Consider the following 23,450-nt stretch of genomic DNA (forward strand, 5'->3'; position numbering starts at 1 on the left):
AAATTTGTTCTTAAAGAAGGTTAGAAATAATGCCTTTGGAAGAAACTCCGCAGCAGATAGAATATTCTCAGATTACACATAAATGGTGTCTATGCCAACAAAGTGACGGGCCAGGCGGCTCAATTATCTGGATAATTTAGGCCTGAACCAGTGATTTGTAAAAGAATAGGAGGCTTTTAAAGTCTGAAGAATGGAATGTGGCAGGTATGGCCGCCAGGGCTCAGGCGAGGACATCAGAAGCCCTGCCTCTCCTCCAAGTTTTCTCTGCCAATCTGGGACCCGGAACAGGACTCGCGGTCCCGGGGCGTTGGTCTCCGCCAGCTACGTCCCAAGAATCAAGGAGGGGTGCACGGAATTGTTAGATGGATGGTCAGGAAGTCATTGGGTGAGGGTGAGTTCTGGAGGACCGATTCCAGCACAGGTGCCCAGACGTCCTTCTTTCTTTTTATTTTTTAATTTTTTTTTAATGTTTATTTATTTCTGACAGAGAGAGAGAGAGAGAGAGAGAGAGAGAGAGCACAAGCAGGGGAGAGGCAGAGAGAGAGAGAGGCACAGAATCCAAAGCAGGCTCCAGGCCCTGAGCTGTCAGCACAGAGCCCAACGTGGGGCTCGAACCCACGACCCGTGAGATCATGACACTGAGCCACCCAGGTGCCCCCAGACATCCTCCTTTCTGCCCCCCCAAAAAAGAGAGCCCAGATCCCCAGACCCTCCCACCCACTTTCTCTCGAACGCATCTCCGTTTTCTACACATCAGCCATCTTTCTTCTCTGCCCCCACCTTTACCTCCTTTATTCCATCCTTCCTTGGAAGATTGAAAGGCATGTGGCAAATTGAAACCCGTTCTGCTTTCATCAGTTTTGAGAGGAGACTGCTCAGCCCGGAGGACCCAGGCTGCTCAGCTTCGACTTCTCCAAAGTCCGGGCCTCGCTTCCTCATCTGTAAGAAGGGGATGAGAATAAAGGTGACTTCCTCATGGCACTGAGGTGAGGAGCGAATAAATCGGTATTTGTAAGCACTTCGAACAGTGCCTTGCACGCAGTAAGAGCTATGTCTGCATTTGATAATCCCCCCAAATCATTGAAAACACTCAAGCCACTGCAAAAATCAGACTGGACTCTCAGACACGGAGGCACCCTGGCGATTCCTGGGTTCAGATCTCTTTCGCCGTGAATCATTAAGGAATCAAAATGCTGTGAAATGCCACATGTCACCCTGCGTCCTTGTCATACAGATGAGAAACTGATGCCCAGAGATAGAAGGCGTCTCTGGGGTACAGAGTCCAGGTAGCCCCCAGGGGTTTTCTGAAGGAGACTTTCTGTCTTCCAGGCAAGCCCTGGGCATCTGAGCGGGGGTAGATCTCGGCAGCTCCCAGCCCCGGAAAGGCCTGGCATCGGGCTCTGCAAATGTTTGCCTAACATCTCGGCCTCCCCTTTGCTTGTGTTTATTTATTTACTCGGTAGTTTGCTCATTAATGAACGAAGGTATTCCTCAGGCAGAGATAAGGATCCCAAGGGCCCGTGAACTTTTCACGAGCTGAGCGGATAAGCTGTATCTCCAAAGAAGTTACAGCTGACGATTCACGTCGAGACCATCCGGCTGCGGGATCCCTCGCACCACGACGGCTCATGGTGTTTCCGCAGCACCAGAACCTAGCGCAGAATCCGGAGTGTGAGCGTTAGGAGCCAGGTGGGAATCCGGGCTATGACATCGTTCAGCCTCGTGGGTTAGCCAAGTTACTTAACCGCTCTGGGCCAGCTTCTCCATCCTGAAGGGTAATAACATCCAGCACGTGTTGAGCATTTACTGTTTTCCAATTGCTGTGTTAACAGCTTCACGCATATTACCTCATTTAAATCTTACCATCAGGAAGGAGAAAACAGGGGCGCCGAGAAGGTATTTTCCAACAGAGTAAATAACGTGCCCATAACGCAAATTTACTTCTTGGTTAATAAGTAAATGGCACAACTTGGGCAATTATTCTCAGGGTCTTCCTGGTGGCTGTGAGAACGGAGTTTTATGATGCATTGGCTGGCCGTTGAAATCAGCAAATCTTCCTTCCTTCGCTCCTCTGGGTTCCAACTACTAGACTGGATCCAGAACAAAATGACCTTGTTTCCCCCCTCCCTCCCTTCCCTTCTTCCTCCCACCCTTCCTTCTTCCTTGCTCCCTTCCTTTCTACTTCCTGTCTTCCTCCCACCCTTCCTTCTTCCTTGCTCCCTTCCTTTCTACTTCCTGTCTTCCTCCCTCCCTCCCTTCCTTGCTCCCTTCCTTTCTACTTCCTGTCTTCCTCCCTCCCTCCCTTCCTTCCTTCCTTCCCCCTTTCCTTCCTTCTCTCCTCTCTCCTTCCCTCCCTTCCCTCCTGCCCCCTCCCTTCCTTCCCTCTCTTATTTAAATCAAACATTTATCAAACACATTCTCAGTATTCCATACCAAGTTTCTTATTAGCAACTAAGCAAACAAAACCGAATAAGGCAGGACCTTCACTGCCCTTAAGCAGCTAGCAGTCTTGTCTTTTGTTTTTCAAAGTTATCTAATTCCACGAAATGACAAAGATCCCCCCCCCAATAAAAAAGCTAGCCAAGATCCCAAATCTCCATATTGTTTTGTTATCAACGGGAGAAGAAAGAAGATTCATTTCTCGAGCCTCTCCATGGGCAAGGTGCTCTCCCATCATTTCCCTGAATTATTATACCCTGTGAAGGGTATTATTATGTTTCGTTTTTATGGGAGGCCTGGGCTGCTCATGGACTTGTCTGCGGAAGCCAAGATGGGCTCGACCCACAGTCCCTCCCCTCACCGCGCGCACACGGTTCTCTGTCGTCCCCGGCTTCGCGATGTCCCTTTCTCTGGGTTGACATTGCCGACGATGACTCGTATATTTCTGGGAATGCTTTTCTCCCCTTTTGGGGGGGGAATCTGTCTTCAGCCCCGCTCATCAGCCCCCTTCATGTGCACGGTCACAACGGGCCCGTCCCACCGCACCCCTGTCTCCCCCTCCCCCCACCCCTCTCCCGCGCAGGGAACGCGCGGTCCCGGCCAGATTTACAGCCACTCACACAGCTGTTTCCAGCCAAGGTGAGGGTTTCCTCTTAACGGTGTCGTTTACAAGTCAATAAAGCCCCGGAGCCCCGTTTCCGGCAGCCGGTCCCACCTCGGGGGCTCTGTTGTCTCGCCCGGCAGTCAGGGTGCCCAGGGCCCGGCTGGGGGCCTCATTCCTGCCGTAAAGACCTCCTCTCCTCAGAGGGCAGAGTTCAAAGCTCTGGCTCCCCAGGACCCCGTCCTAAACCGTCGGCCCCGCCCTGCTTTATGGCTCCCGCTCCCCTCCCCCGCTCCCCTTCCCGCAGCACGGAGCCCAGCCTGGGCTCTTATCTGCCCCGGAGATAAAGGCCGGGCTCTGGGAAGCCAAAGGCGAAGGCGCCCGGGCCACTGGCCCCGGCTCCCACCGCTCTGGGATGTGTTTAATGAGCTCGAGGAAAGAAGGCCTCTCTCAAACCGCAGAGAAGACACTCCCTCCGGGGCTGGCTTTCTGTCTTCTAGGGGGAGGGCCGAGGGGAAACCTCGGTGCTCTCAGGGGCTCCCTGCCTCCCCGGAGGCTTCCCCAGGCCAAGGCGATAATGAGGTGAGAGAAGATGGCGGCTTAATGGGCCTGGGCCTGCGGAGAAGGGGAGCCGGTCAGGCCCAGGCCCTGCGAGCCGCAGCCCCGTGGGGAAGGGGGAGCAAGTCAAGGTCACAAAGCCCTGGGATGCCACAGCAAGGTCAGAACCGCCCGGGGCGTTCACTTAGGCACTTCTTCAAGCAACGTAACCAGAGCGCCTACTGTGCCCACGGCACTGTGGTTCACGCTCTGGGGTTGGCGGGGGAGGGCGAAGCAGCCCCAAGGCTGAGGCCCAGGGATGTTGCCAGAGGCGAGAGGGTGCATCCTGACAAAGAATAGAAACCCGCCTGGAAAGCAGAGGGAAGTGAATACATTTGCTTTAAAAGGGCTTGTGCATTCAGGGGGCACCAGTGCAGGTGATTTGGGGTGGGGCGGGGCTCTGTCACTCTCCTGACAGAGGGGAAAGAGGTGCTGGCTGTCGCATCTCCCCCTGGCCTGTATCTAAACCAGAGACACCCCCCCCACACACACACACACAGCTTTCTCCCATCTGGTGGTCACAGGCAGCCCCTCGGGGAAGGCCAGGGTCATCTACGTTGTACCCACACGGTCCAGCAGGGAAGCCTGCATTTACCGAAACCCACCCTGGGAACTGGACCGGCCAGTAGGAAACACCACGCGCGTAAGAATTTCAGGGATGCGTCGCATGGCCTTGCCACCCGGCAGGTTACACATATACAAACAGTGAGTGCATCGTGCAGCCCTAACCCTTCTGTGCCCGGCCCGGGGCTCGCGGCAGATGGTCGGAGTAAGATCGCCACTTTTCAAGAGAAAAGGCTGAGGCCCCGGGGAAGTTACAGTGACCCCAGCTAACATAAGGCCATCACAGTACCTTTGCGTGGTACCAAAACGGTGCCCCTGGGGGGCGGCTGTGGCCCCGTGGGAGCAGGCTCCTGGGCAGATAGTCTGTGCAGAGGAGGTCCCCTTCCCTCTGGGCAGAAGCAGAAGAGAGCCCGGGGTGCACGGGGTATGGACAAAGGCATGTACTGGACTTCGGCCTGCTTGGTCAGGCGTGCTGTGCGACGCGAGGAGGCCACCCTGAGCTCTAAGAGAAAGTGTCCAGGCCACATACAGCCGAGGCAGAGAGACCGGCGGGGGCTGCAGTCAGGCAGAAGTGTCATTCAGCCCCAGCTCCGTGACACGACCCACTGTCACCGCAGCCATGGGGAACTCACTCTGTCGTTTCTCTGTGGACTAAGGCTAATAACACCCACTTCGCCGGGGTTGGCAAAGATTTAAAAGTAGATAGCAGTTCTTATTTTCCCAGCGCCTCAAGAACAGAAGATAAAGAATCCCCAGAGCCCTGGATGTCTTCCTTCCTTCCTCACTTGGAGACAGGTCTTAGCTATTTGTTTCCTGCCTACATGTAATTACAGTGCGAGGGCCTCACTCTCCAGGCCTGCTTTAGTGAAGGAGGAAGGAAGTCACTCAGGCCTTTTCACCGCAGCTCCCTGCTCGGAGACGCCAGCTGGGAATCTGACTAATCTGTGACTGCAGCCAACAACCCCCCGGCACGTTCCAGATCAAGGTACTGCACAGGCCATTCGGGACGGCTCTTGTGGCCACCAACCCACCACTGTTCTCAGGCCCGCCTTCCAGGACACCAGTCCTCTCCCACCTCTCCCAGGGCCCTGTGAGTTTATGGCCGGGGAGAACGAGAGTCCCCTCCACCCACGCTGCAGAGCACCCCAGGGCCACTCCAGCCCTCGGATGTTCCCACCGTGAGCTGGGCCATGAGAACGTCCACAGCGTGTGTCCCTCTCTGCAGGGTCTGCGCGGAGTGCCGCATCGGAGAGCACTTGGCAAAAGTCTTGACAGAGCTGGGAACCCATCAGATGATGAAACTGCTTCGTGGCTCAACTCGGTGACACGGCGTATCCAGAGAGGACCGCTGGCTTTATCCAGAGACGTCCTGGACAGTAGCCATTTCCATTGAGTTCAGGAAAAGAGACACAACTCCTTGCAAGACTGGCTCTGCTCTATGACCTTGAACAAGTTCCTTCACACTCTGCAGCAGACCTTCTCCCCTACACTAGGGCAGTAGGAATATGTAACTCTCGAGGACCCTTTTGGAGCTGACAGTCCCGGATGCTGCGATTCCGGGAGTTACAAAGGACCCTTGCCTAATCGGTGGCATGGATCAAAAGAGAAGATTATTTGTGAACATCGAGCTGCAGGAAAGGAGAAACGCCCTCCCCGGGTTGATGGCTGCAGGATTCATCTGGCTTCATCAGAAAAAGACCATAAAGCTGTTTTGCAAAACAGGTTGATTTCAATGAAGCATCTTGTGGCTTGATAGACTCCTGGTCAGCGCAAGAAGAGTTTGGATCCTTGACAAGAAATGGTCTTTATTATTTAAAGTATCAACAGGGCAGAAAGATTCCAGTTAAGGTCCATGTGCACTAGGAGAGGTTATTTTAGCTAAGATGTAAGAGATTTACAGCTTTATTCCTCCCGGGCCCACCCAGTACCTGGCCACCATGTGCCAGACCCTGTGCTGAAGACAAAGAAACGACATACCTCTTCCCCCGCAGACTGGGTCTGCCAAAGGGACAGTCATAAAGAGGACAGTAGTTTACCACACGCCGTAGTTCCGCGGGGATCCACAGGCATGTCGAGCCCGAAGGTGGCTTGAGCAAGAATTAGCATCTCCATCTTACAAAATGGTAACCGAGGCTCAGAGAGGTGCATTCATTTGTCCGAGGCCACGCAGCCAGGGAGAGGAAGAGAAGTTTGCAAATTCTGATCTTCTGACTCGTAGGCCAGAGCTCCTTCTATCCACTTCCGTGCCTGTCTGCACCGGAGGACCCAAACCTGAGAGGTTATCATCCCTCAGGGACCCCTGCACGGAGTAGGTAGGTGCTCCACGAGGATTTGTTAGCCAACTGGGTTCTTGGTTCCACTACTCTAGACAAAGGCTTGATTGCTTCTTGTAAGCCCTGAATTTACTTCTCTCCAGTTCTTTCATACCGACTGTTTGTTATAGGATTGTGGCTTCTGCAAATGGAAAATCCTAAAAGACATTGCTCCTGCAATCTCCTTAAGCCTGCTGGTATTCCAAGCACAAACCTCAAAACATGCTGCTAATTTCCTCCAAAAAATCGTAAGCATGTCTCTCCATCGCAACGGCAGGAAGACATAGCAGAGCCTTGGAATTAGGCAGCACTGGGTTCCTGTCACCGGGTCACTTTGGGCAAATATTGGCCTGTTTCAGCCCAAGGGGTCCAATCTATGAAATGGAGTTCAAGCTCCCCTTGAAAAGATGTTGGACTGGCCAGATGAAATTCATCAGAGCCTCTGCCACGCCATGGGCTTTTTAATGACATGAGTGGCCTTCTCTACCCCAAACTCCTTCCACGACTGGGCTTAAGCAAGTCCATTTCCCTGGCCCATTTTCTTCTCCGTAAGAGTTTTTCCCTCATCACACTCTCTGACCCACTGGTATTTCAGATCGACCTGAACTGATGACCAGAATTGGACCATCTGAATTAATGATGGCGAATTCAGAGCCTCCCGGATTATTCGGTCATCCTCCTGGACTCAGTCCGTTGACTGAGTGGCAAAGGTCCCTGCCAGCAACAGCGTTTAGAGCAGGACAAGTGTGTACCCTTGGCCCAAAAAAACACTTCGTAATGAGGAATGGCTTCCCTTCATGGCTTCAGCTCTGACGACACAACCATAGGGACTTAGGGGACCCTTTTCATTGAGAAAGCACTAGGCTCTGTGCAATCAGAATCATTTTATCGGCCAGGCTCCATAGCTCCAGGATCCAACTTGTGAGCTTTTTAAAGGGTCCCACAAAAAAAATTTGAGAGCTGACAAAAAAAAAAAAAAAAAAAAAAAACTGGTTCTGAAACACAAAACAAAAACAGCAAAATCAAAGTAGGTAAATGTTTAATTAATTGTCTTAAAAAGCTAACACTATGTCCCATGCCACTTCGTAATTGTTAAATTTATCACTTGTGAGCATTTCATTGCATTAGAAAACAGTGTGGAGGTTATATATTTGCACGTGGCATGAATTTCCAAATAGATTGAGAAGGAAAAAAAAAAAAAAGAAAAAGACCTTATGGTAAATTAATCAAGTTACCCATAGCTAAATAATTTTAAAAGCAAAACTGCAGAGTTCTTTTGAACTTTTTTATAGCAAAATAACAAAAACCCCATAATACATAATATGGAACGAAGGAGTCCCGTCACATATGACAGGATGTGGGACGGGGTCTCCGAGAGTGAGAGAACCAGGGTCTCCGGAGGACTTTCAAGGGTCCAGATCATCGTCTGCAAAGTCCTATCACTTTCACCAAGAGGTAGGCACCCACCTAGACTGCCCAGACAGTGGTAAAGACTTTCAGATATTTGCTCACTCAAGAACTGGGTGCCATTTTCAAATGCCGGGCCACCCTTTTTCCCAGTTCCTTCTGCCGAGCATTCCTTCCGCTAATCAAACCCCGGTCATCCAGCTCTGAGGGAATGTTTACTCAGTACACACCATTCTAGAGTCAAAGGCTGAAGGCCACGCTAAAGTTAAAACATTAAAAAGGAAGTCTTACCTTTTGGGTCAGTGTTACAATTTTCTGGGTGTGGAATGTGACCCCTGGGGGGTTGTAATCACAGTAAGTGGCGACGTGGAGGAGAAGACAGCCCTCTGGGATTGAAGCAGAATATTTAGATCTGTTCCCCAGTCCACGAGGTGCTGACACTGCAGAAATTCTTTATTCCCTTCTAGACTTCAGTTTCCATGGCTGTAAAACGGGGGTGATGATCCCCACCGGGAAATTGTGAGCGGCGAACAAAGTGGCTTTTGAAACCCGAGAAGCGCTATACGGGGTCAGACGGTTGTGCACCATGTAGCCAAGATTTTTTTTTTTTTTTTTTACTTTAGTGCAACAATAAAGGACTCCCAGCTGAAATAATTGTAGCTTCATTGAGCATCTTCACAGTTCGTACTGAGATTTAATTGTGAGAAGTTCTATTCCCCAACGATGGCCACATCAGCACGTCTCCTTCCGGGATGGTCTCCCTGCCGTGGGATGGTGACATCCCTCCACCGAGAGGCGGTGTCCAGCCTCCCTCTACTCAAACCTGAGTGGCCCGGCCAGGTGCTCAATAGCCCTAAATGATAGGATAATCGTCTTATTCATTTATTTTTTTTAATTCATTTTGCTTATCTGCATTTGTAAAATTTCCATAGCAAGCATCCCACTTTCCTCAAAATAAGCCATTTTTCAAAATTCCCCTCATATCCCCACCCTCTCAAAGCATCAGCAGGCATTGGCTGATATCTGACTCTCCATAATTCACCAAAATAACTGCTCGCCCCCAAATCCTGACAAGCTTATACCGGTGGACAGACTCCAGAAACCACCGAGGTCCTCGGCTGGGCAACACGAGTGAATCCAATGCTCGGATTCGCCTATAGTTAGACCTACCAGCCCAGCTGCCCCAAGAGTGGAGGAAGTTTTCCCGAGGCCCGAGCATCAAGGTTTTTTTAACCAGGAGAAAGTGAAGCTTTTCATTCATTCATTCATTCATTCATTCATTCATCGAATATTGGCGAAGCCCTGTGTGTGCCCGGCATGGGATACCTCTGAGAGCTGATGGAGGGCTCTGCCTACAGGCAGTGAAAAATACAAATGAAGCCGTGATCCGAATGTGGCATAAATGCCACGAGAGGGGTCACCTGAGGCGGCAAGTGGACGGAGCAGGTGCACTGGCCCAGAGGGGGAGATGCAGGAGGGCCGCCTGGATAACGGGATGTAGTGATGGGGATTTAAGGAGTATCAGCGTCAGAGGGCAGAATGCAGTGTGCTGTAACACACACGTTTATTCCTCCCTGAAGCCTTAGGTTGAAATCCTAACCCCCAGTGTGACGGGACTAGGAGATGTGGGCTTTGGGAGGTAATTAGGTCACGAGGGTGGAGCCTCAGAGAGGTCCCTTCTCTTCTTTTCTGCCCTGTGAGGACACATGAAGAAGACAGGCCATCTGTGGACCAGGAAGCTGGCTCTCACCAGACACCGAATCTGCCAGTGCCTCGATCTTGGGGGGTCCCAGTCTCTAGAGCCGTGAAGGATAAATGTCTGTTGCCTAAGCGCCCTCCCAACCCCCACCAAGTCTATGGTAGTTTTATTGTAGCGGCCAGAACCGACTAAGACAGAAATCAAATGAGACCATTCTTGTGAGCGCACTTTGCAAGATGGAAATACGGGATGTGGTGGCCAGCCCCTGGCCACCCAGCCTCTGGCTGCTTCTGTACTCCAGCCGGGACTCTGATAGGGCGTGAGGCTTCTGTTTGCCGCGTTGATGAGCACAGAAAACCTCGGACCGTGACACTGACACAGGTCTTTGGCTGTCATAGTCTCTCGTACTTTTATCTACCGTTCACTAAACAGGCAGGGCAGGAACAGCCTTTCTCGCTCCGAGGCCAGTGGCCGAGGTCCGAGATGCTGCTGGGGACACATCTCCCCTGCCAGCCTGGCCCGACCATGCTGCCGGCCAGGTGGGGCTTGTGAGACAAGTGCCCTTAATTTGTTCTGACGTCCAGCCAGAGAGAGAGCCAATCTTCCAGGGAGCACGGAGAGCTCGTGTCCTCCCATTATCCACTGGAACCGAGGGTGAAGGCTGGAGCCCCACCCCTCTCCTGCAGCCGTCGCCCTGGGCGGGTGGCTGGGGACCCTGGCCTCAGCCACTCAGTCCGTATGTGTCCTTCTGTGTCACCGTCCAACATCACTAAGAGGCTCTTTCTAACAGAAAAGCCCTGCCATCCCCCCTGGGGGTCCTTCAATGCCTCCCCTTGGTCCCTAGACCAGGAAGCCCAAGCTTGTCAGCCAGGCCCTCCGTCTCCTGCTCCTCTCCAGCAGCCTGGTCCCTGCCATTTGTTCCCCCCAGAGCCAATTCTGACCATTTGTTCCAGCCAGGCCCCAAATGGGACCCCATACCTTCTCCTTTGTACGACTCCTGCCAATCTTTTAAATCTTTGTTAAAGTGTCACTTCCTCCAAGAAGCCGACCCGGAACTGCCAGCCTCCTGCCCCTGTTGAGATCCCACAGATATGTATCACTTATTAATCTTGCTGCCTCGATGTGGCAAGACGGCGTTCTCCCACCTTCTGCCCTGCTTTTCCCCACCACGCCCCGGGGGCGCCTGGGGAGTCTCAGGTGAAATGGAGAGTGAAGCTTGTCAGCAGAAGTCTCATGAAACAAGACGGGCCAACATCGGCAAGGGGGGTTTCGTTCGTCATGTAGACATTTAACTCCGAAGGCCCTGCAAGGGCCCCCAGGTGCCGGCAGGAGCTGGGATCAGACCCTGATGGTCCCTGTGATGCTCTTGCTGAGGGAGCCCAGTCGCCCCCCTCCACCCAGGGCAGGGCAGAAGGTGGAGGAAGCCCAGGAAGGAATCTTATGCACACACTAACTCTCCTGAAGACACAGAGCCTGGCTTTTAGAGAGTACCCCACTTCCCACAAAAGGGCCCCAGGAAAACCAGAGGTTCCTCCAAATTCTGGTACTGTCACCAAAAAACTCTGGGAAATAATTATTTGAACCAAATTTACCCCATTTCTTTTCCTCAGACTCTTTCAAGTCCTCAGGAGAATAGAGGCATTGCAAATCTCCAAGAGGGAAATTAAGTGTGAATATTAATTATGTTCATCTGGCCACAGTGCCTGATTTGGGGGAACACTTCTTCTTTGGGGAGGGGGAACACCTCTTGATGCACCCCAGAATCAGTGTTTCACGGAACACAATTCAGAAAATGCTGCCCTAAAGATATTTATGAACTTAAGAGTTCCCGAAGGAGCCTATCTCCCAATATCTAGATCTTTTAGAGAATTTTATTGATATTATTTCTTAATATATCATAAAGAGCCTGCTTTTGAGGCAGCCGCGTTTCTTGTTGATGACGCACACCATGTATATGAGTGTTTCCCTCATTACCGTGGTTACCAGGAAGCTCAGAATTGCGTCCTGGCCCACATCCAGCTACTGCCCAGACCTCTAGAGGGACAAATTTGTCTTCTTACCTTTATTCTGTTACCGTCTTGTCTCTTCTATTTTTCTTTTCTCTTAGCCATGATTCCTTCATGTATTCATTGTAAACCTATTTTACTGGTATGTCAAAACCCTCTCGAAAGAGAGGCTAGGGGTGCATAAATAAATGTAAACAACTGTTGTATTGTTAGCAATAATGATAAGAAACACAGTTGCATTCCAAAGAAGAGGGGACTGTCCAAGAGACGTTGAGTATTAGCTCTTTCCTGACCAGGAAACGAGGACCCAAGACTTGTTTCCTCTTGGCCTTAATCGTCACGTTTAAGTGTTTCTAGTCTCTAAAGTCAGAAGACGTGCCTCCTTCCCTCCCCCCACTCCCTTGAGAGACTGGAACAAAACCACCCTCAAGATCAAATAGATTACATTAATGACACAGAGAAAAGAGGATGGTCTGTGCCCACTCTCTGAGCTCCCCAGACAACAGGCTTTTGTGCTCAGGAGAGAGACGGGGGCCGGGGGGCACTTGACAGGCTACATCCACTGGACAGGGCCTGCTGGGCTCGCACTGGTGCCCTCCAAGACTCCGTGAGTTGGGTGGACGGAGGCCCTTTGATTCTTGGCCACTGCCCCCACCACCGAGGAACCCTGCCTGCCCAACACCCAAATAGCCACCCCCAGGGCCTTTCGAGGGCCCAAAGGAGAGGTGGAGTATTCAACAGACCCCACCCTATTCAAATATTCTGCCTCCAGACAAACTCAGTTTATCATCCCTTCTGACAACTTGACTGTGAAGTGACCCACATATGAGAAACACTCTCCCGCAGGCCTGTCTTCCCTGAGCCGGAGCTGGAGATGGTCACCCATAAGGCCCCTTGTCCCCATCTCTGGACGGTAGCCATCTTCTCCCCCTTTAGCGCTTCCTTCATGGATGGTGGCCCAGGAGCAGGCCAGTGGCTGCCTGAATCCCCTTGGATTCTCCTGGGAGGCCACGAGCCCCTGGTGGGCTCTCTCTCTCTGCTGTTGTGCACACCCCCTCCCCCACACGCTGAAGGGCGCTCCTGGGCAGAGGCACAATGGCTATGAAAACAGCTGTATTCATAAAAGCTGGGGAAGGTGCTGCTCAGACCCAGAGGGACAGTGGAAACTGTCTGGATTAGACCTTCCCTCTCTGACTCCATCAGCACAGCCGGTGCCACATCATTACCAATCTCCTTGGCTGTGCGTTCTAGCAGGTATGATGTGCTCCTCGAAGACTGGAACCTCGTGGAATTCACGACTCCATGTTTACGCCGGGGCCCGCCTCTGCGTATGACCTAACAAGTCCAGAGGAAAGGCGGTAAGAAGGGGGGAGAGAGAGTGAGGACTTCAGAGTCTGGGGAGGTCAGACCCTCTATTTTCATGACCTCCTTCAATCTTCCCAAAAACCTTAAGGGTTTAGATGTTATCGTTAACCCCGTCTCAGAAAAGAGCACATGAGGCTCAACCGGGAAGTAACTAGTCAAGTTTGGACCAAGTTCCAGCCACTCGAGCGGCCCTGACCCTCCTCCGGCTCCACCCAGGGCCGGCCCAGGAGTTTCAACTTTATCCCAGAGGCAGTGGACCATGAAATCTTTCTGAAAACTTCGGAGTTGACTTTGCAAAGCAGTGTTCAAATTAGAATAGGGATTTTCCACCACGGAATTCTCGGCTTTCCGCAGCAGCTCCGACCACACATCAAAGGCATACTCTTAGAGCAGTTCTATTTGTTGGGCGCCTAAGTCAGAAAAAATCAGAAAACATCTAGAGAGAGAGATTCTTCCCCATTCTTCTCTACACACAGGTTAGTGTCCCTCTGCGAAGCCCAGACTTCATTCCGCAGAAGTCCCCAATTCTCCTGGGAGAAGAGGAAAGGAACTATCGGCCTATCGGCCAGGTCAGCTCACTTCAATACAACAGACAAGGCCTCATTAGGCAGCCGTGGGCACCAAGGGGACCCCGAGGCCGCAGACCCCATCCCTGGCCCACCGGGCACTAGCACCCAGACGGGAAGTTGGAGTAGAAATAAAGCGTTCCCAGGATCACCACGTGCAAGGAGAGGTTTATGTGAGGCCTGTGAAAGTTTGACCGACCCTCGGTTGTAAAAACTGCAAAGAGATTTATTTGTGGCTGTCCCTTCTGTGGGTGTCTGCTCCAGGGGAAACAGCAAATCTTTGTGAGGGACCTATTGGTTCCTGTGTATGGCTTCCTCTGCTTAAAAGAAGAAAAAAGAAAGTCATTTAAACTATTTAATTGGCCTAATTTGTGTTCTTAAAAAACGAAAATGAAAAAAAGCTGAGATTTTATGGGTGGTGTTACATTTTTAACGGGCAAGTATCCCAGGCCCATACTTTTAATTGGAAAATGTCAAACAGCTGGTTGTTTTAGGCTCGGAAATATAAGAATAATACCCACCGTTTGCTTCAGGGCCACAGTTTACAAAGCGCTTCGTGTCAGAGACTCTGCTTTCCTACCAGCACGCGTGGAGATTAAATTATGATGGACATGTGTATCTTCACCATACTCTGTTCCCGAGATGCTTCGAGACAACCAGCAGGCTTGCTCGTACAAGACACAGGTGTAAGGCCTCACTGAGGTTAAGCGCTATCACAGACGGGGCCGCCAAGCACTTGGAGCCTTTCCGTGGCTGAGACTTTTCCGGAACGTAGCCCGTCATCCTGCGGTTATCTTAACGAGGCCTGGAAGTTCCGCCTGTCCCCACGCTTCTTGGCCATTTCTGGGGGACGAAGGGCCACGTTCGCTCATCTGAAGCCGGACGTGTCGGGATGAGGGCTGGGCCGGAGGCGGGAACAGACTAGCGTCCCGTCTTTTGCCAGCATCCTCCTCTCTGCCTCAGGCCTCGTCTCTGTCGTCCCTGTGCTTCCGTTTTCTCACGTGCGGAGACTGAATCCCGCCACGTCCCATTCTCAGCACCACGCCACAGATGCTGTGTGATCTTGTGCGAGAATTACAGGCATTACCGCACTATTGTTTCGTTATTGTCATAGACCTTGGTGTCCGCAGGCCCAAGCCCGGCTGCCAGCTCTATCTCTTGCTGTGAAACCGTGGACACGTCACTCCCTCTCTCTCGACCTCTAAGTCCACGTCTGTAAAATGAAGACGGTGCCCTTGGTCAGGGCACCTTGGAGTAAAGCCACCAGACGAGCACAAAATAGCGAGCTTGCGCTAGAATGTAAACCGATGCCCTGCCCCCTTCATTGAGAAAGTCTTGCTGTGAAAAAAGCAAAACAAAACAAAACAGCTGGACTAGACAATATGCTGAATGAGCAGTGGTGCTGCGTTAGCCCTTCCGTGAGTAAACAACATGATTCCAACGACATTCTTATCCTACGTATGAGATGAACAGGGACCTAGGAAGTGGGTTTGATTCAGAATTATTGCTATCCAGGTGGGGCCACTATTCTAATTAGCCCACGGGGCTTCACAGGGGACCTAACGTGGCCCAGCACGGCCGCACGTCAACACGGTGATCCCTTCCCAGCTCGATGGGCAGATGAGACTTGAGCGAGAGTTTATCAAGAACTGGCCAGACCTATAGCCCCAGACAGAGCCTATCTGTAGAGGAGTCGTGGAGACAAAGTTCCCTGAGACCAGGCAAGTGGGGAGGGCTTCCCAGGTGAGATGGCATTTGCATCTACGTTGTTGGCGATAGCCTACGCTCAATGAAATGCAGAGAGGTCCATGAACACAGTGCCTTACACGCATTATCCTTGTGTTCATTTTTCTGTGATCTAGAAATGAGCTCTGGGGCCCCATTTGTGGGACACCCGCCAACTTTCTCAGGCAGGTAATCTAGACCTCTTACATGTAGTCACTTTCCTGCTAACACCTGGATATGCTTGGACAGAGGCAAGCATCGACGTGTACGTCCACGTGTAATACAATATACAATCGTATTTATGCAGGTGGATCCCAATGGCTGGTTTTGGTGATGCCTCTAACTCAGTCAGCCCCAAGTCTCAGCTAGGACTCAGACCTGCGCTTGAAATGCAAACCTGTTCTCGTGTGTCATCAACTCCGTCCTCTCTGCATCCAATTGGCTTTGACAACTGGAAAGTTAGATGAGCCATCGGGCCTTTTGTTCATTATCCACACTTCGCTGAAATTATTAAGGAAAATATGTAGGTACATCTGCTGGGAAACTCTTGCCTCCCCTATAGTTGAGAATCTTGCATTTGGGGATATTTTGTCGTATTTTAAGTCACCCGATGATAATTGAGGGCCACGTCTGCCCCTACGGTACTCTTTGACCTTCCGGTTTCAGGCATGAACTTTCTTTCTCCTTGTCCCTCTGCATTTCTTTCCATTTGTCTGTCTTTTGGTAGACTTTTTTTTTTTTCTGTCTTTATGGTTTTTCTACACAATCCACTGGCCATGTGATGGTTTAAATTTAACTTTCAACTTTCAAATTACTCTGTGTGTGTGCGTGTGTGTGGTTTTCCCTGTCTAGAAAGGAAATATTCCCATGGGAAAAGATAAGTGTGAAACGAGGGTGGCTAGGGTCCTATCTTTGAGGTGTCCAGACTCATACAAAGAACTTTTTAATGAATTGTTTTTCCTGAAAAAAAAAAAAAAAAAAAAAAAGGAAGACATGTGCAGTCTCTCCCCCAGAGGGTTCTGAATTCTTGGCTGAGGAGGATAGAAAGAGGATGCTTCCAACCCCTCCCCCTTCAAATCCTAAATCTTTGAAAGCTACCCTCGGATCAAGCAATGTTTTCTTGCAAATTTTGCAACGAGAATTCTAGACTTTTTGACTACAAGGCACATCTGAGCTTACGAAAGGAGTGAATCGCTTTGGGTTTGGGGGGCCCTTCTAGAATCCTTGGGAAGGGCTCCTTTTATTCCTGGACCGCCTTTGATGACACATGACCTTTGACTCTGATCAATGCATCCTCCTCCTGGGGCAGCAGAGAGGAGATCAAATCTCTCAGCGCCCAGAGGAAGAGCCGGCCGTTAGGCCCTGACCTCCCGCCCTGCCCCTAACCTCACTGATAATTGAGTTTTCCAGCCATGCTCATCAGCAGGGTCGGAACACAAAGAAACAAGCCCCTCCTGACTCTGTCTTTGCCCAGATGAAACCTCCAGCCAAATCTGTTCAGCTCACACCAACATCCGGCACCGGAACACTCCGGAGAGCCGGCGTATCTGGGAGACGGCTCTCCCATTCCAGCCTGGGCCCCCTGACACCACCCACATCCCTGCTGCAGGCTGTCACTCGGACAGCATTTGCTCCTCCTAAAAGAGTGCTCCGAGAGAGAGGCCCTCGTCTCCTTGAAAGATTGCACGGCGATTGAGAAAGCACCCCCACCCCCGGTGCCTTCTGTAAAAGCACATTTCCCAGACTCTCCTCGAAGGCTGAAAACTTAAGAAACTTTCTCCAGGGCACGTGGGGGGCCCAGTCCGTTGAGCGTCCGACTTCGGCTCGGGTCGCGGTCTCGCAGTTCGTGGGTGCGAGCCCCGCGTCGGGCTCTGCGCTGACAGCTCGGACCCTGGAGCCCGCTTCGGATTCTGGGTCTCCCTCTCTCGCTGCCCCTCCCCTGCTCACACTCTGTTTCTCTCTCTCAAAAATAAATGCACATTGAAAACAATTAAAAAAAAAAAAAAACCTTTCCCTACCTCACCTTCAATCCTTGTAAAATTTCTTATTTTAGAATAAAGGAAGGGATAAATAACCTTCTTCAGAGCACCGCCACCCTAGGTTTGCCCCCCTCGTGGGAGGAGTGGACAGCTAGCATCACGTCCGTGGCCAGGTGCTGAAGAAGCAGGAGGTGATGGCTGGGAGGCTGGTCTGCACTCAGTCTTTCTGTGGCTTATGGCTCACTGGGGACTGGTTCACAGGCAGCCAGAGGAGAAGCCCTCCCTGTGTGGTTTATGAATAATAACAATGCTTTTCCCACCTTGCATTTTACATGGTCTCCTCTGGCCCTCACCCCCACCCCCACCCCACCCCACCCCCCACCGAAAGAACCGTATTATGTCCCAAGAACCCAAAGGGTAGCAGACTTCTCCAAGGTCACCCGTGCCCAGACGAGGTGGAGCTGAGCTCTGGAGCCAAGGCTGCGGACCCTGAAGCCCATGAACTCTCTGCAGCATCTCCCTGCTGCAGGAGGAGCACGCCAGGGATGGGAGCTTGGAGGCGGAGGGAGGGGACCGGGTGTGGAGGGCCTTGGCTCTCTGGCCAGGACTTAGGGCTTTCTTCCAGAGCCTCCCGGAGTAGCTGCTGCAGGGGGGTAATATATGTGCAGCGTTGAACAGTCAGGGTATTTCCCCATCTGGAAACTGGAAAATGGAAAACCTCATCCGAAACAGCGCCTTAGCGCCTGGGCCTGCCAGACGCGCCCTCCCCAAAGCTGGGACCCGTTGGCATGAAACCCTCCTGGCCATCACCGCTATTTGCCTTCTTGCCTGGGTGGTGTGGAGCTCCTAGGGGCCCTTTGCTACAAGGTCCCTATGCTGCCTGTTTGGATGTAGAAGGTCCGGGAGTGAGGTGCGAAGCTGTATATTTACCAAGTGCCCACAGGTGGTGATTGGCCATGGACAGGTTTAAAAAGAAGAAACACACCATAAAAGCCCCCCCCCCCCAACCCGGACACTGGGAAATAATAAGGCTCCTCCTGCAGAGTCTGAGACGGTAGGTCCAAGGGGGAACCAGGAACCTGGATTTTTAACAGAAACCGAGCCAGGATTGGGGTAGGGTGAGAGGTGGGTCACGCAAGTGCAGGGTCCGATTCTTTATTTATAGGTTTGCTCCGTTGTCCATCATCGACATGCTTATGCTAATATCTGACGTTCTCTATCTCGGTGTCTGGGCTGCTTGGCCCTCCTTAGATTTTGCACCCTGGATGAGTTCCTCACTCTCCTCGCCCTAGTCTTGGGTCTGAACAAAAGCCCCAGGTGACCCCAAGTCCAACAGCTCAGCACCACCTTCCAAGGTCTTGCCCGCATCTCCGGCATCAAGCCCCTCGACTCTTCACGCTGCCGATGGCCTCAGCCATATGCACAGCGTCTGCACCCCTACCTAGTGCACCCCTCCCTGATGACCGGGTCTCGGCCTGGCCCTTGGACATGCTCTCCTGCAACATCCTTGTTTCCTCTGGGATCCTCACTCCTCCTGGCCAGCTTCTCCTCCTCCAGCGCCACCACAACCTCCCTCGTGCGCTAGGAGCTAGGAGCCCTGCCACACACTCTCCCATTTAAACCACCAGACACTCAGGGTGCCTGGCGTATGCAACTCAGGATCTTGGGGTTGCGAGTTCAAGCCCCATCTCGGGTGCTTGAATGAATTGATGAGTGAGTGAGTGAAACTCAGGACACAATGGGACGAGCACAGGCTTTGGTCTCACAATACAAACTCAAGCTTGAATCCAGATCCGCTGCTGACTACCTTACCACTCCCGACAGAGACTCAGCACTCCCGGGCTCCATTCTTCATCTGTAAAATGGGGCTGATCAGGCCCCCCTTGCAGCGTCGTGAAAATAACCAAGTGTCGGCACCACAGTAACTGATGGGCCATAAACTTAGAAAATACTAGGGACCAGCTGGTAGATCTTCCCTTCTCACCATCTTCTGGTGCTCTCTGCTCTCAGGGGTGTGCACTAAGGCCTTCTGAGGCTCTCCGTTGTGGTTCTTGTATCATGGCTAAGTTTGGTTTGATGGGCGGTTAATAATGCTCAAGGCTGAGACGAGAATCAGTCCCCAGGTCAACTAGATGTTTCGCACCGTCTACAGCCAGACACAGCAAGGAACTGAGGTGGGTCTTTGTTGAATGTTACCGAGTCAACCCAAACGTCAGGATCATCATCTGGTATCTGAGCTTGTGTGTGGTGTCAGTCTGCGGCGAGGACTCCTAGATACGGTCACAGATAGAGTCTCCTGAAATCCTCCTGAGGCTTCAAAAGTCATGAAAAAGATCTTCCTCCAGAATAGATTTACCCTGACCCTCCCTGTATTAGTAGCGTTCTCCGGAGGAACAGACATACAGAGGGGAGAAAAAGAGAGAGGATAAGGAATTGGCTCATTGAAAAGTGGATCACCCCGTGATCACGGGTGCCGACAAGTCCGAAATCTGCAGGGCAAGTCTGAAGGCTGAAGGTGCAGGAAAGACTAGATGCTGCTATCTCGTCCAAAGGGCATCTTAACATAGACTTCCTTCTTCTTTGGGGGACCTCATTCTTTTTGTCAATGCCTGCAACGGAGTGGATGAGGGCCACCCACACTACAGAGGCTAATCTGCTTTATCCAATGTCTTGGATTCAACACTAATCACCTCTAAGATATATCTTCCCAATGCCATCGAGACGGGTGTCTGACCAAACAACTGGGTACCATAGCCTAGCCAAGGTGACACAGAAAGTAATCATCATACTCCCTGAGTTTACACCACGAAATGAAATCAGCCCCTCAGACGGTCAACATGTAACCAAACAGGAAACAATCATGGGAAGGTGCTCTGTGGGCATATGGGTAGGGTCCCACGAGCAAAGGTGCCACTGGGATGAGAGCTATGACCAGCCTGCTGCTGGAGAACAGCCAGGAGATACCAGGCGCTCTACTAGACTGTAGGGAAGTCCCAAAGTTGCCTGACAGAGTTCTCTCCTCAAAGACGGATTCGTTCACCCAACACTTTTGGCTCTCCAAAGTACCAGGCATCTCGACTGGACTCTGGGGTGAAGGTATGAGTCTGACAACAGACCTCAAGACCTCACAGTCCAGGGTAGAGGCAGATATCCAAAGGACAAGAGCTATGACAGCACGGGAGAAGCAGGTCTGAGCGCCTCCACTCGGGGAAGATGCGACCTTGTTTGTGGGGATAAAGAACTAACACCAAACACAGTGATCATCACCCGGGAGATGAATAAGGAGAATTCGGTGATGTACAATGTGAAAATTTTTGCAGCATTTGGAAGCAAAGAACTAGGTGTAGGCACGGCATTAGATTTTAAAAATGCAGTGCTGAGGGGCGCCTGGGTGGCTCGTCGATTAAGCGTCTGACTCTTGACCTCAGCTCAGGTCTTGATGTCAGGGTTGCGAGTTCAAGCCCCACACTGGGCTCTGCGTGGGGCCTGAGGCCGACTTAAAAAAATAAAATGAAAATAAAATAAATGCAGTCCCAAACGGGCGGAAGAAGTAAGAAGCCAAAGAATGGATAGCGGAGTGTCATTTATATGACTTAGACATACATTACACAGGGCAACATGCTTCAGAGATGTGCCTATGATTTCAGGGGTGCAAAGCAGATGCACTGAGACAGTCGTCTGTGCAGAGAGGGGGATGGGAACGAGGAGGGATGAGCACATCAGTGGGAAGAGGAGCCTGGCAGGGACCGGTGAGAGATGTCTCATGAACTGAGGACTGTGTGCGACTCAGGCCTCTGCACTGAGTTCTATAGAATCTCCACATTGACCACCGCGGGAGAAAAATGACCATGCAATACCACCTGGTTACAATGATTTGGTCCATGCCTGTCTTCCCTTCCAGACAAGAGGTTGGCAAAACGTGGCCCATGAGCCAAATCCAGCTCACCATCTGTTTTTGTAAATAAACACAAACGCACAGCCGCACTCATTCACTGGCAGAGCGCCCGTGGCGGCTTCCACAGTATAATGGCGGCTTCCACACACACTACAATGGCGACTTCCGGAGTTGCAATGGAGACTGTGTAGCCCGTAAGGCTTAAGGTATTTACCAAGTGGTCCTTTCTAGAAAGACTTTATCAACCCTGTTTCAGACTAAAAGCTCATGGCAGGGGCCACAAATAGAGAGAAAGGAGGACCCTGCAAATGGTGAGATGGATATGGTGAGCAAACACCAGACAAGCACACGAGCATCCAAGACCAGACTACAGAACTCAGGCCATGAGTAGGGTCATTCAGTTCTTGGTGTGCACCGGGCCTTTGCACATGCTGCGCTTCTATGTGGAACACTCTCCACCCCTGCTTTTCCTGGCTAACTCTGGAGGCCTCTCTGGCCCCTGTCCTCAGGTCGTGAAGCGCTGCTGTGTGCTGTCCTTACGTTCTGTACGTTCTGATAGTACATGGCACCCTGGTAGTTATGTGTTCAATGTCCACCCTCCTTTTTTCACATGGGTGCGGACCACGTCCTGCTCCATTCTGGACTCCAAGCAACTATAGAATGTGTAGGGGAAGGGCGAGGAATACGAGCAGAAAAGACCCGAGGAGAAATGACAAAAGTCCTGCGATGCCAAAGAGAAGTGGATGCTTTCACCCAAAGGACGCGTGCTTAGGCCTGACTTCCCAATACAAAGAAAACAGTCTGCTCGAAGAATTATTGACCTGGGGCTACAAGGAGCCAGACCTAGGTCAACCCAACTCCCCCCTGGAGGCTGTGCTGCCCTATTCCCATCTTTGTTCCTCTGTGAGACCGAGACTGCTCATAGAGCACAGAATGCTCTATGCCTTAAAGGCTGGTAATGTAGGAAAGCTGGAATCAGGAAAGGGGTGCCAAACTTGCAACACAGGTCACCCCCGTCTCCATCCGTCTCCAGCCTCCAGGCACTGTTCCGGGGGCTTTACATAAACTCACCCATGGAATCCTCATGACCGGTGATGTTACAGATGAGGAATCCACGGCACAGGGAAGGCTAGCTAGCCTCCAGCCCCGGGTCACACATCTCTCCAGCAGCAGAGCCAGATTTACTCCCTGGGAGCCTGGTGACGGTTTAGGCCCGGACCATCACTCGATGCCACCTGTCACGTAAGATCGCTGGTGGCCTTCTCACGTGTGACATTCAGGTTCTTACGTGCTCCTTGGAGCACCCTGCGTGTGGGGGTGGGGGGAAGGGATTCTTAGGCCACCTAGCAGGCGAGAAATCTAAGAAGCCAGGTGCTCTGAGCAGCATTCTAGACTCTTCTGTGCCCCTGCTACCAAACCCCAAGACAGTGCACCCTTGCAAAAGGCAAGTCATTCCACGTAGGAAATGCTCGCCCGGTACTAGGCCAGGCCAGGTCCCAAGCTGGGCACCCAGGAGACCAGAGAGAGGGCAAGGCTGGACCAGCCCCGGAGAAGGCCCTGGGCCTGTGGATGGTAGGGCCTGGAGACACATATCCGGAACCACGGGGAAAGTCAAGGTGCAGGGTAAACCCCTAGGTGTTTACGGGTCATTTCCTTCGACGGCTATCAGGGAGTCTTCCTGGAGGAGAACGCGGCTGTCGAGTTCCTGAACTGAGTCCCACGTTCCCACATTTCTTACCCAGTAGCCAATAAAAGGACGCCCCGGGCTTCCTCTGCCCGTTGAAGGAGACTTCATACCAGGCGCCCTGGCCCCGATTCAGCCTTGGTGCCGGCTCCCAGCTCAGCGCAAAATGTCTACACGCGGTCCACTACCCGACAGCTCTTCCGTCTCCAGCCCTATGACCTCCCTGAATGAGGCACACGAACTCTGACCCTCATGATCACCTGGGGACCCCGCTGGAATTCACGGGCTCCGGCCTCTCCCGGTGCCCCGCCCCGCTCAGGCCTGGGAGCTGCCCGGCATCGGCATCGGAGGGACTGGAAAGGACAGAACCCGAGATGAGAAGAACCCCCGCCCCCCCCCCCAACCCGCCCCAGGCTTTCTTCCTCTCCTGGAAGTCGAGCCCTCGCTGGCCTGTCTGGTACTTTCTGTCCTTCCGTTCTTGAGGCTATCTTCCCCAAGGAACCTTTGGGGATTGCACGTGTGGGGATTTGACGACTTCGAGGGTCACTTTCACCTGAGCAGGTCTTGACCCCCTGACACACGAGGGGCCGGCGTGAGGCGTGCAGGGAATA

This window comes from Lynx rufus, unplaced genomic scaffold (assembly GCF_022079265.1).
Source record: "Lynx rufus isolate CCGP_SWC_20201006 ecotype Redwood Valley unplaced genomic scaffold, mLynRuf1.p SCAF_8, whole genome shotgun sequence".
Lineage (NCBI taxonomy): Eukaryota > Metazoa > Chordata > Mammalia > Carnivora > Felidae > Lynx > Lynx rufus.